General features: G+C 36.9%; 1 long non-coding RNA gene across 1 annotated transcript in view; it reads right to left on the reverse strand.

The window, feature by feature from the left end:
• LOC140497339 (uncharacterized) overlaps window positions 1–20,503 on the reverse strand; it is a 164,975-nt gene that overhangs the window by 91,398 nt on the left and 53,074 nt on the right. The window lies entirely within an intron of this gene.

The raw sequence follows: 20,503 nt of genomic DNA on the forward strand, positions 1-20,503 counted from the left end.
CTCATCTCAGTCCTGCCATTCCCCCAAAGGGAAGACTGCACTGGACTTAGCCACTTCTGCATCAGAAATCCCCTTTTGGTTCTGGGACTGCTATTCATGATCCTTTTCCTCCGATGGGTTCAGGGTCTTCCATAGGTTGGATAAAGAAAATGCTCACCAAGGTACTCTGGCATCTCTGTCCCTGAAGTTTGTTCCCCGAACTGGAGATGGTCTCCCTCCCCCTCCCCCCAAGACTTGCTGCAGTCAGAAGCTAGACTTCACTGTATTGGAGTGGGATGGGGACTCAAGCTGGGGTTGGGGGAAGCACTAAAATTGTTTTCTCTATTCCTACCTTTGTCTTTTTTTCTTCAAGCCATCCTGTAGCATGAAACTGGTAAATGCATTGTGATCCTCGTTACTTGAAGGCACATTTGAAAGGGCATTCACCAATCTGCCTTGACTTATTCTGGCTCTTTTTGAGGAGGATGTGGGAATCTCCATTATAGACCCAGTTTATGCCCCAACCTTGCTCAAATTCCTATGGTACTTATGGCAGCTGAGCCTCAGGTTTTCTCTCTCATCCCCAGCTAAAAGTGAGCAGGCTCAGGGCAACATCTTTACTAGAAATAAAAGGCCTCATGGGGATTGTCCTGGTCCCTGCAATTCCTTGGTAGACTGGTATCTCAGGTGGCATGGGATAAGTGAGCAGATCCTGCATTCGCTCCATGCTCTCACTCTCTTTGGTGCTCTACTCTGCTGGAGCTGTCCTGCTTTCTGATTTCTTGGTAGCGTGCCTTTCTCTGCCATAGTAAGCAGCTGCTCCAGACCCTAGGTGTTCATGAAATGTGTCTATTGATTTCTTTTCATACCAACCCTGGGCATGGGACTTTTTATGACAAAGCTATATGTTTTCCTGTGGGCCATTCCCTTCTTCTGGGATCCTAGGAATGTCCAGCTTATCCACTGGCACAAGCTTGGCAGATCCTGTGAGCTCCCAATGCTGTGAATTTGTACTTCCACATGCCAGTGGGGAAGGAGAGTCACATTCTTGTCTTGCTTATTTAAAGTGCCAGAGTAGTGGAATTCCCAGCTGTTGCTGATTATGTGATAGTATGGCATGTCTGACTTCTTTTACTTGTTTTGCCCTGTTTCCTCTACATTTTGCCCCAAGGGATTTGGAGGAAGGGGAGAAGTCCCTTGGAGCCGAGAATCACATGCTTCATTTTCTTTATCAACCATCCCTCTGACTCATTTAATTACTCTGTGTAAGGCATTGCTTTGTGGTGGTGCCAATAGTCTGAAAACTGCAGGAACTATACTTGAGTCTAAAGTGTTCTAGGGGATCCAGAGCCCTGGAACCAGCCAGCAGGTATGGATGGAGCTAAAGTCCTCCCCCTTCACTGCATTCTGGAACCCTGGAGGTCTCTCTGCAGACCAAGCCCCCAAAGCTCTTCTTCCCTCAGCTCTTCTCCAAGGAACTGAGAGCCACACTAGTTGTCAGTCCTGTTGCAACCTTAATTCAAAGTTTCACTCTTTTATCAAATCTCTTCCCTTCTCTCTTCCAACTTATATGTAATTGTACTATGATGGTGTGTGTGAGCTGGTCAGCAGCCTAGGGCAAGTCTTAGCTACTTAGGCTACTTAGCTCTGTCCTTGGTTTACTCTCTCATTTCTTCTTTCTCTTGCTGGTAGAGAAGTAGCCATGTGAGACATACTTTCAACTCACTCTTAATACAGTTTTCAGCCTTATAATTGGAATCTTGACAGTACTTTCCCTTTTACCCTCCCCTCCCCCTTCTCCTCTCTGATTCCTCTGCCAAGCTGCAGTAGTAACCTTGAAAAACAATTAAACGTCTAAAATCTTCAAAAAAAAAAATACCAAATTAGAAATACTGAAAACCAAAGGACAGATTAATAAATTTGAAATTAAGAAAACTATTGAGGAGCGGGGCGGAGCCAAGATGGCGGAGTGAAAGCAACGACTCACCTAAGCTCCTGGAAAAACTCCTCTGGATATCTCTGGGGGGAGAGTCTGACCAGACTTTGGAGGTGTAGAATCCAGTGGGAGACGGACTTTGACGGATTCGGAGCCCAGGCTGGACTGGAGGGTCCACGGGAGGGATCTGTTCCGCGGGGGTAAGACCCCGGCGCACAGCGCAGCGCGGTCGGCGCGGCAGGGCAGAGGGGACCCGAGGGGCCCGAGAGTGGCGGGCGAGACCAGCGGAGCAGGAGATAAGCCAGGCCGAGTCAACGATATCAGCGCAACAGCCCTTGAAATCTCCAGCCTAAAGACGGGACTTCAGTGGGTCACTACTTGAACATCCAGGAGCTGGGATGCCGGAGTGATCAGTAAGTGCTCTCCCCTCCCCCCCGATGACCGTGAGGGAACCATAAAATTCTTCCCCAGATTAATCCTGGATCAGTGGGAACAGCAGAAGGGGGCGGGTGGTCTCATAACACCAGAGGCTGGAAAAGTGGCAAAGGGGGATTCTTCCTACGGTGGTGGAGGCTATCTGGAGGGACAGACGACCCAGGGCAGAGAAAATTCGCACTGAGACCCAGGCAAGCCTCAGCCCGGGAGACGAGCCCCAGGAGGGGCGGGAGCAGGCATTAGCCTCTAGGCGTGCCCCAGCCCTCCAGGGGAAAAGGGAAGACAATAGGGAAGCTGGGATCACCATCCCCTGACCTTGCCTTTGCCTCAGGTCAGCTGAGGAGATATCCTGAGACCAGACCACCCCTCCCACACACCTATCAAGCAAACTCCAGGGTTGATCTGGGAAACAACAACAACAACAACAACAACAACAACAACAAAAAGCCTGCTTTTAGCCTAGACAAACATCAACTCAACTTAAAAGATCTGTATCTTCTGACTGAAAGAACCAAAAGCTACAACACTCAGCCAACATCATGAATCGGAAAAAGCAGACGAAAAGTGTAAAAACCATAGAATCTTTCTATGGGGATAAGGACCAAAACACAAACACCAAAGAGGTCAGAGCTGAGACTGTACTTCCATCTGAAACCTCAGATGGGACTATGAATTTCTCGCAAGCACAACTAGATTACCTGGAATGTCTGAAGAAGGATATAAAAGAAAAACTGGCCAATGATTTTAAAACTATAAAAAAAGAATTCACTGATGAGAACATCACTCTGAAAAAGAAAATTGAAGAAATGGAAAAGGAAGTTCAAAAATTAACTGGAGAGAATAATTCCCTAAAAGGAAGAGTTAATCAAACGGAAAAGGAAACTCAAAACCTAATAGGGAAAATTGATCAGATGGAAAAGGAAACCCAAAACCTAACTGGGAAAATTGGTCGAATGGAAAAAGAAGTACAAAAATTAAATGGAGAAAATAGCTCCTTAAAGGGAAAAATTGGTCAGATGGAAAAGGAGATGCGAAAGCTAACTGAAGAAAACAATACGATCAAGATTAGAATTGGGCAAGTAGAAACTAATGACTCAATGAGGCAACAAGAACCAGTCAAACAAAATCTAAAGAATGAAAAGATAGAAGAAAATGTAAAATATTTAATTGGAAAAACAACTGACCTGGAAAATAGATCCAGGAGAGAAAATCTAAGAATTATTGGCCTGCCAGAAACCCATGATGAAGAAAAGAGTCTGGACAATATCTTCCAGGAAATCATCAAGGAAAACTGCCCAGAAGTACTAGACTCAGAGGGCAAAATAGTCATCGAAAGAATCCACCGTTCCCCACCCGAAAGGGATCCCAAACTCAAAACCCCAAGAAATATAGTTGCCAAATTCCAGAGCTGTCAAGTGAAGGAGAAAATACTACAAGCAGCCAGAAAGAAACAATTCAAAAATCAAGGACACACAGTCAGGATCACACAGGACCTTGCAGCTTCTACATTAAAAGATCGAAAGAATTGGAACCCAATATTCCGTAAGGCAAAGGAGTTGGGACTTCAACCAAGGATCAACTACCCAGCAAAGTTCAGCATAACATTTCAGGCAAGGAGAAAGTCATTCAACGAAATAAGGGATTTCCAGAGCTTCCTGACCAAAACACCAGAACTCAATAGACAATTTGATCTTCAAATGCAGGTCTCCAGAGAATCATAAAAAGGTAAACAGAGGGGAAAAAACAAAAACAAAAACTTGCAACTCAATTAGGGCAATCTGTTTACCTCCCTATTAGGGAAGATGATACCTGTCAATCTTGAGAACTGTGCAGCTATTATGATAAAAGGGATATATGTAGAGGGAACGGGCATAAAGTAAATGATGTCATGTCAAAAATATGATTTAAGTATGACAAGGGAATGTAATAGAAGGTGTGGAAAGGGGGAAACAGAAAATGGCAAATTATATCACAGGAAGAAGTACAAAACTATAGTAGAGGGAAGGAGGGGAGGGAGATGAGCATTGTTTGAGAGGTACTTTCGTCTGATTTGTTCAAAGGAGGGAACAATAATCTTAAGTAGATAATCCTAACTAGCTCTATAGGTAGTAGGAGGGGAAGGGGGGAGAAAGGGGAGGGTGACTAAAAGGGAGGAAAGAAGCAATAAGAGTAAAGGGGACTAAAAGGGAGGGGGGCTAAAAGAAGGAGGGGAAGGCTGCAGGAGGAGGGGGAGAAAAGTGAATACTATTGAGGAGGGGAAGGGAGACGGGAGAGTTAAAAGCACAAATGGTGGGAAAGAGGGTGGAGGGAAATACACAGATTGTAATCATAACCGTGAATGTGAATGGGATGAACTCTCCCATAAAACGGAGACGGATAGCAGAATGGATTAAAAGCCATAATCCAACAATATGCTGCTTACAAGAAACACATTTGAAATGGGGGGATACACATAGGATAAAGGTCAAAGGATGGAGCAGAATATATTGTGCCTCAGCTCATGTAAGAAAGGCAGGAGTAGCAATCCTAATCTCAGACAAAGCAAAAGCAGAAATAGATCTAATCAAAAGGGATAAGGATGGAAACTATATCCTACTAAAAGGCACCATAGACAATGAAGCAATATCATTACTAAACATGTATGCTCTAAAAAAAAAGGAAAGTAAGTGGTATAGCATCCAGATTCTTAGAGGAGAGGTTGGGGGAGTTGAAGGAAGAAATTGATAGCAAAACTATACTAATGGGGGACCTCAACCTCCCCCTCTCTGAACTAGATAAATCCAACCTCAAAATAAACACGAAAGAGGTTAAGGAGGTAAATAAAACTTTGGATAAGGTAGATATGATAGATCTTTGGAGAAAATTAAATGGGAATAGAAAGGAATATACCTTTTTATCAGCGGTACATGGAACATTTACAAAAATTGACCATGTACTAGGACATAAAAATCTCACAATCCAGTGCAGAAAGGTAGAGATAATCAATGCATCCTTTTCAGATCATAATGCATTAAAAATTACATGTAATAAAAGGCTATGGAAAGAGAAACCAAAAATCAATTGGAAACTAAATAATCTAATTCTAAAGAAGGATTGGGTTATAGAAGAAATCATAGAAACAATCAACAACTTCATTCAAGAGAATGACAATAGTGAGACAACATACCAAAACTTATGGGTTACTGCAAAAGCAGTTATTAGGGGAAGTTTTATATCTCTGAATGCTTACATAAATAAAATAGAGAAAGAGGAGATCAATGACTTAGGCTTGCAGTTGAAAAAGCTAGAAAAAGAACAAATTGAAAATCCCCAAGTAAATACCAAATTAGAAATACTGAAAACCAAAGGAGAGATTAATAAAATTGAAATTAAGAAAACTATTGAATTAATAAATAAAACCAATAGTTGGTTTTATGAAAAAACTAATAAAATTGATAAACCTTTGGTCAATCTGATCAAAAAAAAGAAAGAAGAAAACCAAATTACTAACATTAAAAATGAAAGGGGTGAACTCACCTCCAGTGAGGAGGAAATTAAAACAATAATTAGAAACTACTTTGCCCAACTTTATGCCCACAAATTCGACAATCTAAACGAGATGGATGAATATTTTAAAAAATACAAATTGCCCAGATTAACAGAAGAGGAAGTTGAATACTTAAACAACCCCATCTCAGAAAAAGAAATTGAACAAGCCATCAATGAACTCCCTAGGAAAAAATCTCCAGGGCCAGATGGATTCACAAGTGAATTCTATCAAACATTTAAAGAACAGTTAATTCCAATACTACATACACTATTCTTGAAAATTGGGGAAGAAGGAGTCCTCCCAAATTCTTTCTATGATACAAATATGGTTTTGATACCCAAACCAGGAAGAGACAAAACAGAGAAAGAAAATTATAGACCAATTTCCCTGATGAATATAGATGCAAAAATTTTAAATAAGATTTTAGCAAAACGAATACAGCATCTTATCACGAGATTAATACATTATGATTAGGTAGGATTCATACCAGGACTACAGGGCTGGTTCAATATTAGGAAAACTATTAGCATTATCGATCACATCAACAACAAAGCTAACAAAAACCACATGATTATCTCAATAGATGCAGAAAAAGCTTTTGACAAAATACAACATCCATTCCTACTAAAAACATTGGAGAACGTAGGGATAAAGGGAACTTTCCATAAAATAATAAGCAGTATCTATCTAAAACCTTCAGCAAGCATTATATGCAATGGGGATAAGCTAGATGCATTCCCAATAAGATCAGGGGTGAAACAAGGTTGTCCATTATCACCACTATTATTCAATATGGTACTAGAAATGTTAGCTGTAGCAATTAGACAAGATAAAGATATTCAAGGAATTAGAACAGCCAAAGAAGAAACTAAGTTATCACTCTTTGCAGATGATATGATGATTTACCTAGAGAATCCTAGAGATTCAAGTAAAAAATTACTTGAATTAATAAACAACTTTGGCAAAGTTTCAGGGTACAAAATAAACCCACACAAATCTTCTGCATTCCTATATATTAGCAACAAAGTCCAACAGCAAGAGATAGAAAGAGAAATCCCATTTAAAGTTAGGGTAGACAGTATAAAATACTTAGGAGTCTACCTGCCAAAACAAACCCAGGGACTATATGAACACAATTACAAGACATTTTTGGCACAAATAAAGTCAGATTTAAGTAAGTGGAAAAACATTAGTTGCTCATGGGTAGGCCGTGCTAATATAATAAAAATGACAATTCTACCCAAATTAATATACTTATTTAGTGCCATACCAATTAAACTATCAGACAATTACTTTCTAGAGCTGGATAAAATAATATCAAAATTCATCTGGAAAAACAAAAGGTCCAGAATATCAAAGGGACTAATGAAAAGAAATGCTTGGGAAGGTGGCCTAGCGCTACCAGACCTCAAACTGTACTGTAAAGCAGCAATTATCAAAACCACTTGGTATTGGCTAAGAAACAGAGAGGTAGACAAGTGGAATAAACTTGGCACTCAAGATGCAGTAGGCAAGGAATATAGCAACCTTCTGTTTGATAAACCCAAGGACCCCAGCTTCTGGGATAAGAACTCATTGTTTGACAAAAATTGCTGGGAAAACTGGATAACAGTGTGGCGGAAATTAGGCATAGACCCATACCTGACACCGTACACAAGAATAAAGTCCAAATGGGTACATGATTTAGGTATAAAGATTGATACCATGAATAAACTGGAGAAGCAAGGAATGGTGTATTTATCATATCTATGGAGAAGGGAAGAATTCTTTACTAAAGGAGAGATAGAATGCATTATGAAATGCAAAATGGATAACTTTGAGTACATTAAACTGAGAAGTTTTTGCACAACCAAACCCAATGCAACCAAAATCCGGAGGGATGTAGTAAATTGGGAAAGAATTTTTACAGCTAAGCTCGGGGATAAAGGCCTCATTTCTAGAATATATAGAGAACTGACCCAAATGTATAATCATACAAGTCATTCCCCAATTGATAAATGGTCAAAGGATATGAACAGGCAATTTTCAGAGGAAGAAATTAAAGCTATCTATAATCATATGAAAAAATGCTCTAAATCACTATTGGTTAGAGAGATGCAAATCAAAACAACTCTGAGGTACCACATCACACCTATAAGATTGGCAAACATGACAGAACAAGAAAATGATAAATGCTGGAGAGGATGTGGGAGAGTTGGAACACTAATTCATTGTTGGTGGAGCTGTGAGCACATCCAACCATTCTGGAGAGCAATTTGGAACTATGCCCAAAGGGCTACAAAAATGTGCATACCCTTTGACCCAGCAATATCGCTACTAGGACTATATCCCCAAGACATCATAAAAATGGGAAAGGGTCCCACATGTACAAAAATATTTATAGCAGCACTCTATGTAGTTGCCAAAAACTGGAAGTCAAGGGGATGTCCATCAATTGGGGAATGGCTGAATAAATTATGGTATATGAATGTAATGGAGTACTATTGTGCCATAAGAAATGATGAACAAGAAGACTTCAGAGAGGCCTGGAAGGACTTATATGACCTGATGCTGAGTGAAAGGAGCAGAACCAGGAGAACTTTATGCACAGCAACAACCACAGTGTGTGAGAGTTTTTTCTGGTAGACTTAGATTTTTGCAATAACACAAGAACTTCTGAAAAAAAAAAAATCCCAATGGTGGACCTCAAGGCAAGATGCCTTCCACACTCAGAGAGAGAAATATGGAAGTCACTCACGTAATGTAGCAGATCATGTTTGTGTATGTGTATCTGTTTGTGTATCATGTTCTGATTTGTTATACGGATTCTTTCATTTATCTTAGTCTGACTACATAGCATGACTATAGTGAAAATATACTCAATAGGAAAGTATATGTAGAATCTATACAGAATTGTATGCAGTCGTGGGGAGGGAGGGAGGTAGTGGGGGGTGGGTGGGGAGGGATAAAATCGCAATTGTATGGCAGTGATTGTTAAACATTAAAAAAAATAAAAATAAAAAAAATAAAAAAAAAATGCTGACCCAATATAGACAGTACTAGAAACAAAAAAAAAAAAAGAAAACTATTGAACTAACCAATAAAACTAAGAATTGGTTTTATGAAAAAAATAATAAAATTTATAAATCGTTGGTCAATTTGATAAAAGAAAGAAAGAAGGAAACCAAATCAGGAACATCAAAAATAAAAATAGCAAATTCACCTCCAATGAGGAGGAAATTAAATCAATAATTAGAAATTACTTTTTCCAACTCTATACTACTAAATTGGACAATGTAAGTGAAATGGATGAATATTAAAAATTATAAATTGATCAGATTAAGAGAAGGAAAAGTTAAATACTTCAATGACCCCTTCTCAGAAAAAAAAATGAATAAGCCATTAATGAGCTCCCTAGGAAAAAACCTCCAGGGCCAGATTTACAAGTGAATTCTATCAAACATTTAAATAACAGTTAATTCCAATAGTACATAGACTATTTGGGGAAATTGTTGAAGAAGAGGTCCTACCAAATTCTTTTTATGATACAAATATGGTGCTGATACCTAAACTAGAAAGAACGAAAACAGAGAAAGAAAATGATAGACTAATTTCCCTAAAGAATATAGATGCAAGAATTTTTAACAAGATATTAGCAAAAAGATTACAGCAACTTATGATGAGAATAATACATTATGATCAGGCAGAATGTACACCCAGAAAAGTAGGGCTGGTTCAATATTAGGACAACTATTAGCATTATTGATCATATAAACAACAAAACTAACAGAAACTACATGATTATCTCAATAGATGCAGAAAAGGCTTTTGACAGAATACAATACCCATTCCTACTGAAAACATTAGAGAGCATAGAAATAAATGGATCCTTCCTTAAAATAATAAGTAGTATCTACCTAATAACATCAACAAGCATTATATGTAACAGGGACAAATTAGATGCAAAAGGTCAGGGGTGAAGCAAGGATGTCCATTTTCACCACCATTATCCAATATGATACTAGAAATGTTAGCTTCAGCAATAAGAGAAGAAAAACAAAGTGAAGGAACTAGAATAGGCAAGGAAGAAACTAAGTTATCACTGTTTGCATATATGATAATATACTTAGAGAATCCTAGAGAATCAAGTAAAAAACTACTTGAAATAATAAATAATTTTGTCAAAGTTGCAGGTTACAAAATGAACCCACATAAATAATCTGCATTTCTATATATTACTAACAAAATCCAACACCAAGAGATAGAAAGATAAATTCAATTTAAAGTTACAGTAGACATTATAAAATACTTGGAGTCTATGTGCCAAAACGTACCCAGGGACTATATGAACAATTTACAATACACTTTTCATACAAATAAAGTCAGATCTAAGTAACTGGAAAAATATAAGTTGCCTGTGGGTAGGCCCAGTTAACATAATAAGAATGACAATTCTACCTAAATGTATATGCATATATACATATAAATGGGTTTATATGTATTTATGCATGTATATACATTTAAACATATTTATATACTTAGATATAGTTAGATATAACTATGACATTTTAGATAGCTATTATATAGCTGGGTATTTTATATATGGATATGCATGTGTATATATGTATATGTCTACACCAACATTATGGAGACTATAAACAATGTGCCCATAATATCAGAACAGAATTTTGGATTCCAAACAAGATTTTGAGGCAAAGAGCGACCTACAAGTTCACTTCATGATTCTTGATGTTTGAGACTTTTGCAGTGAGACCATAGAGAAGAAAATCTTCAAAAACTAGGAGAACATTTGAGACTTTTAGGCAAAGTGATGATATAATAGAACTTCTTGACCTGGCTTGAAAAAAGAGCAGAAGTAAGAACCTTCCATTAAAGTTTCTTCACTGGGGATCTCGTTTAGCCAAGAGTGTTAAGTCCCAGAAGCATTCCTCAAGATGTTCACTCTAGTTATTTAAAGTTATTAAGAACATAACACTGTCCAAAGTGCTGATATTTATAAACCTGGCTTTGTACTTTGGCATACTATTGACTTATTTTATTCTCATAACTATGCTGTGACATGAATTATACTGGCATTATTAACTCTATCTTATGGATGAAGAAAATGAGGCTCAGCATGCTTAAGTAACTTGTTCATGGTCACATAACTAGTACAGGTGCCAGCTAAGAATCAAATCTCTTTCCCTTTCAATTTCAAATTCAATCTACTATTCGCTAAACACTATCCCTCCCATATCATTCACACTGCCATTCATTCGAAAGAGAACACCTAGTGCTCCCCTTGAATTTGAATATACCCTAATAATATAGGAGATCACACCATGAATACACAATAAAAAGGCATAAAGTCATCAAAGAAAATCTATAAAATAGTGTCAAATCAACATTTCCTCTTGCAGTGCAGGAAACCCTGGGCTTTTCTTTTTTCCAGAAGTGGTTCAGATCTGAGATCTATGTCTTCCTAACCATACTCCTGTTGGCAAATCAGCCTTTCTGAACTTTAATTGAAGCAATTATATTTACACCCTATTTCATGGAATTATTATGAAAAGTACTTTGTAAGCAACAACATGACATATAAATGTGGGGGAAAAACCATGAATAAAAACTCCATCAGAAATGTGGGATTTATTGAATGGACTGGATTATCATTATATATTCAAGAGACAGAAAGTTAAGATAAGATAGTAAGGTGGCCCCAGAATTAAATGGGAAGAAGAGGATAATAAGAAGATAAAAATTTATAGAGTTCCTTTAATGACCCAAGGTTCTCTAGAACAAAATGGCCTATCAGTTCAATGCCAATATTATACTAGTGTTGTTATATTGACATAAGTCATGGAGCTGAAGAAATAACAGTGAATATCACTCTGAAGTCAATGATAGACATGAATAACCTGAAAAATTTAATAAATAAGCAACTATAAAGAACATAGACAATGGATTACATCAAAGAAATATAGGCTCAAAGAAGAAGATAGTCTCTTCATGTGGCAAGAATTAGGGATAAATGATTGGCAGATTACCTACTCCACTGGCATCCTATTGTGAAAGGAAAATAAAGAAGTCTGATAAGAAACAGTAGGTGATACTACCAATGGTAAACTTAAGAGGGAATGGAGAATGTGACCCATGAAATGGGCAATCAAATATGAGATATCATCTGCATCCTTGGATGAAACACCATAAAAATCAGATCACAAATCCATTTGAATATTTAGGGTAAGGATGAGTAGACTAGGAGTTCAATGCTTAGTCTTTTCCATTGATTAACTCCTATTGTTTAACTGGTACAGGTTTTATTTCTTTAATTTCTTTATTTCTTTGATATATTTATTTCTTTAGAATATAACTTCAGATCAATCTATTCTTGTTAATCCTCCTTTCTTCCGACTTTTTGTCTATATTTCTCTTAAGATTCTTGATGTTTTTGTTTTTCCAGATCAATAAAATCATTCTATTTAGCTCTATAAAGTAACATCTAACCAATTTGATTGATTTGACTAAGAAACCAGTTTGAAAGGAAATTGAAGATAAAAATACCAAAAGAATGGGGAGAAAACTGACCCTGATCAAATTACTTAATCTGTCTGCCTCAGTTTCCTCAACTGTAAAAAAAATAATAAAAACATGTACCAACTAGGATTATTGTGAGGACAAAATGAGACAATATTTATAAAGCATTTCTAAAACTTAGAGCACTATATTAACATTATTTATCATCATTCTAATTACAACAAAAATGGAAATGAGAAAACAGCAATAAGTACCCATCCATATACCGACTTTCTTAGCTTCCATTTTGTGAGTTGGTTAATCAGACAATGAATAATATTAGGCACCTATTAGGGTGACAGGGTATTTTTGATAAGGACATTGTAAGGGAATGGGTAGGGTTTTTTACAAATAATATGACACAGGAAAAGACATCTTTACAATCACACAATTGATAGAAAGACATAGGTTCTATAAGATTTCCATTTTGGATCAATAGGCCAAAATACTGTTGCAAAGTCTCTCTCTCCAACAAGTTGTGATATGTGTATGTTTTAATATTTCTCAAAAAATAATAGAAATAACCTTCTATTTTATAAGCCTCATCATTAATATTAAGGGAGGCAGAAAACAGGAAGAAACTCATCATAGATATCTATCACTGCAATGGGTGAGGTCAAGCAAAGAGTCCATGTTGAAGTCTAATTACTTATAGATTTTGAGGTCCTCCAGATGGTCCTGTTTAAGGATGCCAATGCCACTAATACAAAATCCCAGGACATTCAGAGGCACCTAAATATGATTAAATATAATCACTCCTAAGCATTTAGCCTAACTGAACCAAATGAATAAAGATGGCTTATAAACTGATTCAACTATGGCATGCAGTTGAATAGATGTCATGGAGAACATGTGTATGTGTGTGTAATTCTGAAGAAACACTAAAAATTAATTTTGAGATGAATCTACAATTTAACAGGAACAAGAGAGCAGAATGGATTGCCTTTGAAAATTGCAAAGTTCCTTGAATGACCCAAAATTCTTCCAATTCTTAACACTAATTTTCTTCTGGTTATTTTGAATGGCTATAAACCATGAGACATTTAAGTCTAGGAAACATAGAGTATGCTGTAGTCTATGAAATGTTCAAGATCACTCAAAGGGCTGAGGTGTACATTATGGGTATGATCCAAATATACTCAATAAAAGGATGAAAAAAGCAGTACTGTGGTATAATCCCAAAATGGTCAAATGATATCTGTTCAATTCCAAGACAAACCATTCAACATTACAGTAACATAAGCCTATGCTCCAAACACAGTTGCCTAAGAGTCCAAAGTTGGTCAGTTCTATGAAGACCTACAACATCTAGAAATAATACCAAAAAGATGTCACAACCACCAAAGAGAATTAGAATGAAAAAGTAGGAAATCAAAAGAAAAATTGGAATAACAAGCAAGTTTGACCTTGAAATACAAAATTAAGAAAGGTAGACACTGATAGAATTTTGTCAAGATAACTCCCTGGTCATAACAAACACTCTTTTTCAACAACTCAAATGGTGACTCTACACATAGGCATCACCAGATGATCAATACAGAGTTTATATTGGTTATATATTTAGTAGCCAAAGATGGAAAAATTGTATACATTTAGTTAAAACAAGAGCTGGAGCTACTGTAGAGCAGATCATGACTATCTTATTAAAAACTTCAGACTTGAATACAGGAAACTATCACGTAGGTAAAATCTAAATAACATGCCATACATACATACATACATACATACATACATACATACATACATACATACATACATATATATATACATATGTGTGTGTGTTTGAATTGGAGTTAACAAGCAGATCTAAGGGATTAGATCTGGTAGAAAAGTGCCTGGAGAACTATGGTCAGTACTTATAGATACTGTACAGGAAGCAGTAAGAAAAAACAATGTAAACAAAAAGAAAAGTAAGAAAACCAAATGACTTTCTGTTGAGGCCTTAAAAATAGACAAGGAAAGAACAAAAGGGAAAGATATACCAACTGAATACAGAATTTAAAAGTATAGCAAGGAGAAATAAGAAGATTTTCTTAAATAAGCAAGGCAAAAAAATAGAAAAAATAATACAATAGGAAAAATAAGAAATCTTTTCAAGAAAATTAGACACCAGAGAATGTTTCTTGCAAAAATGGGCATGATAAAAGACAAAACTGGTAGGGATTTGACAGAAGCAGAAGAAATTAAGAAGTGGTGGAAAGAATGCACCAAATAACTATAGAAGAAAGATCTTAACATCACTAATAGCCACAATTCTGTGGTTATTGAATAAGGGCCAGAAATCCTGGATAATGAAGTCGTCAGACTTAGGAAGCATTTCAAACAATAAGCCTAATGGAAATTATGGAATTCTAGCTGAGTTATTAAAATCCCTAAAAGATGATGCTGTGAAAGTTCTGCACTCGATATGCCAGCAAAGATGGAAAACATAACCGTGGTCACTGGATTGAAAAAGATCAGGTTATGTCCCAATCCTAAGGAAGGGCAATGCCAAATAATGTTCAAATTACTGAACAATTATGCTCACTTCACACACCAGCAAGGTTATGCTTCAAATTTGGCAACTTAGGCTTCATAAATATATGAACTAAGAATTACCAGAGGAGTAGGCTGATTTTTTGAAAAGGCAGAGGAACTAGAGACCAAATTGCTAATATTCACTGGATTATGGAAAAAGCAAGGGATTTCCAGAAAAAAATCTATTTCTGCTTCATTGACAACACAAAATCATTTAACTGTGTGAATCATAACAAAATGTGATATATATCCTCAAAGAGATGAGAATACCAGATGATCTCACTTGTTCCTCAAGGAACCAGCATGTGTTATGACAATATATAACAAGAAGCAACTATGGACAGTTATAAGAATATAAGTTATTCAACAAGCAATAGTAATAACAATAATTGACTTAAATCTAGAAATGGAGTAGTACAAGGCTGTATATTGTAACCTTGTTTATTTAACTTCTATGCAGAATACACCAAGTGAAATATCATGCTGCTGAATCAAAAGATGGAATTAAGGTTGCTGGAGGAAATATCAATAATCTCAGATATACAGATGATATCACTATGGTAGCAGAAAGTGAAGAAGAGTTAAGGAGCATCTTCATGATAATGAAAGAGGAGATCATAAAAGTTGACTTAAAGCTTAACATAAAAAACACTGAGATCTTGGCACCTGGTCTCAGCACTTCATGAAAAACAGAGGGAGAAGAAATGGAAGCTGTATCATATTTTATACTCCTGGACTCAAAGATCACTGCAAATGTTGAATACAGCCATGAAATTAAAGACATTTGCCCCTTGGAAGGAAAGCTATGGAAAATATGGATAGCATATTGAAAAGCACAGACATCCCCTTTCCAACAAGGGCCCATATAATCAAAGCTGGTTTTTTGTTTTTTTTTTTTTCCAGGAGCAATGTATGATTGAAAAAGTTGGACTAGAAAAACAGCTGAGTGCCACAAAATCGAGGGGTTCAAATTGTGGTGTTGGAGACTTTTGAGAGTCCCTTGGAGAGAAAGGAGATCAAGTCAGTCAATATTTAAAGAGATCTATTCAGACTATTCACAATAAGGTCAAATACTTTGGTCACATAATAAGACAAAGGAACTTATTGGAAATGACCTTGATGTTCAGAAAGATTGAAGGCAAAAGGTAAAGGGGATAAAATGGATAGATAGTATCATGAAAACAACAAACATGAAAAGACAGTGGAGGATAGAAATGCCTGGGGTGCTATGGTTCATGGGGTCATAAAGAATCAGACATGCCAGATCAGAGGCTGAGCCAAGATAGCAGAGTGAGAGTAACTTTCACATGACCTCTAAGACAAACTCCTTCAGATACCTCTAAAAAGAGAATCTCAATGGATTTTGGAGGGACAGAATCCAATAGGAAAGAGACTGTGGCAGATTCACAGCCCAGGACAGACTGGAAGGTCAACAGGAAGGATCTGTTGCATGGGACTGGAGGAGAGCACAGCACACAGACTGTACCAGCGCAGACCCCACCATAGCAAAGCTGAGCAGGAAGCCAGGGAGATTTGAAGCAGCAGCAGCACTGAAGTATCTCAAACATATGAGCCCAGGATGGGAGTCCAGTGGAACTGAGCAAGAGAGAACCGCAGAACCACAGGTAACTTCAGCAGCCACACCTGAGGCTATCAGCCCACAGATTAAATGTCTGTAAGTCACCAACTTGAATTTCTAGGAGCGAATATGGGAGAGTGATTGGTAAATGCTCTACCCCTCCCCTTGTTTACCTTGAAAGACCCAAAAATATTTCCCCAGGAAAAATTCTGGAATCAGTCGAAGGGGCAAACATTCTCTTAGCCCGTGAGGCAAGGAAAATCACAAAGGGGAGATCCCTCTTGCTGTGGATGAAGAGGACCACTGTAGGACCAGAGCTGTCCCAGACAGCCCAACCTCAGCAAAAAGGGAGGAGATCCTGAGTCCCAGGGGGGTGGATCTGGCAACCATCAACATCAGGACTTCAGGCTTGCCTTAGCACCCCAGGTGAATTGGAAAGACACTAGCACAGAATCCATCGCCAACCACTGAGCTTGCCTATGCTCTAGTTCAGCAGAGGAGACTTCCTGTAGCCACGCCACCACTCTCCCACACTTAACTCAGCTAGCTCCATGGTAACTCTAAGAAAACACAGAAAGACTTCAACTGGCCTCTGCTTTCCAACACCAGGCAGCTCAACAACAGATAAACTGCAACATTTTAGCTTCTAATTGAAAGAACAAGAGTCCACAACACACAAAGTTTCAAATTCAAGGCACAGGAACTGTGGGAAAGAGCCTCTGGTGCCCCAGAAGTAGAGATCTACTTTAAAAACCAGGAAAAGGGTGATCATCATGAGGAAGAAGAAAAGCAGAAAAGAAAAGACCACAGAACCTTTTCATGAGGTCAAAGACCAAAACACGAATAGCAAAGAGGTCAGCATTGACACTATACTCCCATCTGAAACTTCAGAAGCGAATATGACCTGGTCTGAACCCCAAAAAGCATTCTTGGAAGAATTGAAGAGGGATTGTAAAAGCCAAATGAAAGAAATAGAAGAAAACTGGCCAATGATTTTAAAAATATGAAAAAAGAAATCACAGAATAATTGAAAAGAAAAATTGGACACATGGAAAAGGAAGTACAAAACCTAACTAGAGAAAATAACTCCTTAAAAGGAACAATTGGACAGATGGAAAAGGAGATGCAAAAGTTAACTGAAGAAAACAATTGGAGAAAAATTAGAATCAGAGCAAATAGAAGCTAATGACTCTATGAGACATCAAGAATCAATCAAACAGAATCTGAAGAATGAAAAGATAGAAGAAAATATAAAATATCTAACTGGAAAAAAACTGACCTGGAAAAAAAATCCAGGAGAGAAAATCTAAGACTTATTAGTCTACCAGAAAGCCATGATGAAAAGAAGAGCCTGGACAATACCTTCCAAGAAATCATTAAGGAAAACTGCCCAGAAATACTAGATCCAGAGGGCAAAATCATCATCAAAAGAATCCACTATTCACCTCCTGAAAGGGATCCCAAAATAAAAACACCAAGCCATTTTGTTGCCAAATTCCAGAATGATCAAGTGAAGGAGAACATTCTGCAGGCAGTCAGGAAGAAACCATTAAAATATCAAGGAACTACAGTCAGGATCACATAGGACTTTGCAGATTCTACATTAAAAGACCAAAGGAAAAAGAATATGATATTCTGTAAGGGAAAGGAGCTGGGACTACAACCAAGGATCAATTACCCAGCAAAGGTGAGCATAATATTTCAGGTAAGGAGATGAACATCCAATGAAATAAGGGATTTCCAGATCTTCCTGATGAAAAGGCCAGAGCTCAATAGAAAATTCAGGCTTCAAATGCAAGTCTCAAGAGAGGCATAAAAAGGTAAACAGGGAAAGAAAAAAAAAACTTGTTATTTCAATATGAGCAAACTGTTTACATATCAATAAAGGAAGATGATACTTGTTAATCTTGAGAATTGTATATTTATACAATTTATAAAACTATATAATTGTATAAAAGGAATATGCATAGACAGAGGGACTGGAATAAAGTAAATGATGTGATGATTGAAATGTGATTTAAGGGTGAAAAGGGATTGTAATGGAAGATGTGAAAAGGAGGAGGTAGAAAATAGCAAATTACATCACAGGAAGCGGCATAAAAATTATATTACAGTAGAGAGAAAGAGGGGAGAGAGATGAGCATTGTTTGAGATTTGCTCTCATCTGATTTGGTTCAAGGAAGAAACAATAAACTCAGTTAAGTATAGATATCTAACTAGCTCTGTAAGGAATAGGAAGGGAAGGGGGAAAGAAAAGGTAGGGGAGGCTAAAAAGGAAGGAAGAAGTAGTAAGGGAAAAGGGGAGTAAAAGGGAGGGAAGACTGAGGGAGGCAGTGGGCAAAAATTAAAACTCTATTGTGGTGGGGAAAGGAGAAGGGAGGACTAAAAGCACAAATCAGGGAAAGAAGATGGAGGGAAAGACACAGATAGTAATCATAACTGTGAATGTAAATGGAATAAATCTCAAATAAAATGGAGATGAATAGCAAAATGGATTAAAAACCATAACCCAACAATATAAGAAACACATATGGAATGGGGGGATACACACAGGGTAAAGGTAAAAAGTTGGAGCAGAATATATTGTGCTTCAGCTGATGTAAAAAAAAGCAAAGGTAGCAATCTTAATTTCAGACAAAGCAAAAGCAGAACTAGATCTCCTCAAAAGAGATAAGGAAGGAAACAATAACCTGCTAAAATGCACCATAGACAACAAAGAAATTTCATTAATAAACATAATTAGTCCAAGTGGTATAGTATCCAAATTCTTAGAGGAGAAGTTAGGAAGTTAAAGGAAGAAATAGACAGTGAAATTATACTAGTGCAGACCCTCAAGCTCCCCCTCTCTGAACCTGATAAATCTAACCTCAAAGTAAACAAGAAAGAAGTCAATGAGGTGAATAAAACTCTGGATAAGGTAGATATAATAGCTCTCTGAAGAAAACTGAATAGAGATAGAAAGGAATATACTTTTTTCTCAGCAGTACATGGCACATACAAAAATTGACCACGTACTAAGCCGTAAAAACCTCACAATCCAGTGCAGAAAGGCAGAGATAGTGAATGCATCCTTCTCAGATCACAGTGCAATAAAATTATGTGTAATAAAAGGTCATGGAAAGATAGACCAAAAATTACTTGGAAACTAAATAATCTAATCCTAAAGAATGAGTAGGTTAAAAAAAATCATAGAAATAATGAATAACTTCTTTCAAGAGAATGACAATAATGAGACAACCTACCAAATCTTCTGGGATACTACAAAAAACAGTTCTTGGGGAAAGTTTTATATCCTTGAATGCCTACATGAATAAAATAGAGAAAGACGAGATCAATGAATTGAGCATGCATTTGAAAAAGGCAGAAAAATAACAAATTGAAAATCTCCAAGTAAATAACAAATTAAAAATATTGAAAACCAAAAGAGAGATTAATAATATTTAAATTAAGAAAACTATTGAACCAATAAATAATAATAAGAGTTGGTTTTATGAAATAATCAATAAAATTGATAAACCTTGGGTCAATTTGATTAAAAAAAGAAAGAAGAAAACCAAATTACCAATATCAAAAATGAAAAGGGTGAATTAATCTTCCATTAGCAGGAAATTAAGCAATAATTAGAAGTTACTTTGCCCAACTGTATGCCCATAAATTTGATAATCTAAATGAGATGGATGAATGTTTTTAAAAATATAAATTGCCCAGATTAAGAGAAGAGGCAGCTGAATACTTACATAATCACATCTCAGAAAAGGAAATTGAATAAGCCTCAATGAAATCCCTAGGGAAAAATCTCCAGGGTCAGATGAACTTACAAATGAATTCTATCAAAGTTTTAAAGAACAGTTAATTCCAATACTATACAGAATATTTGGGAAAACTGGGGAAGAACAAGTCCTCCCAAATTCTTTTTATGATACAAATATGGTTCTGATACCTGAATCAGGAAGAGCCACAACAGAGAAAGAAA

Source organism: Notamacropus eugenii, chromosome 3, assembly GCF_028372415.1.
Source record: "Notamacropus eugenii isolate mMacEug1 chromosome 3, mMacEug1.pri_v2, whole genome shotgun sequence".
NCBI classification, from domain to species: Eukaryota; Metazoa; Chordata; class Mammalia; order Diprotodontia; family Macropodidae; genus Notamacropus; species Notamacropus eugenii.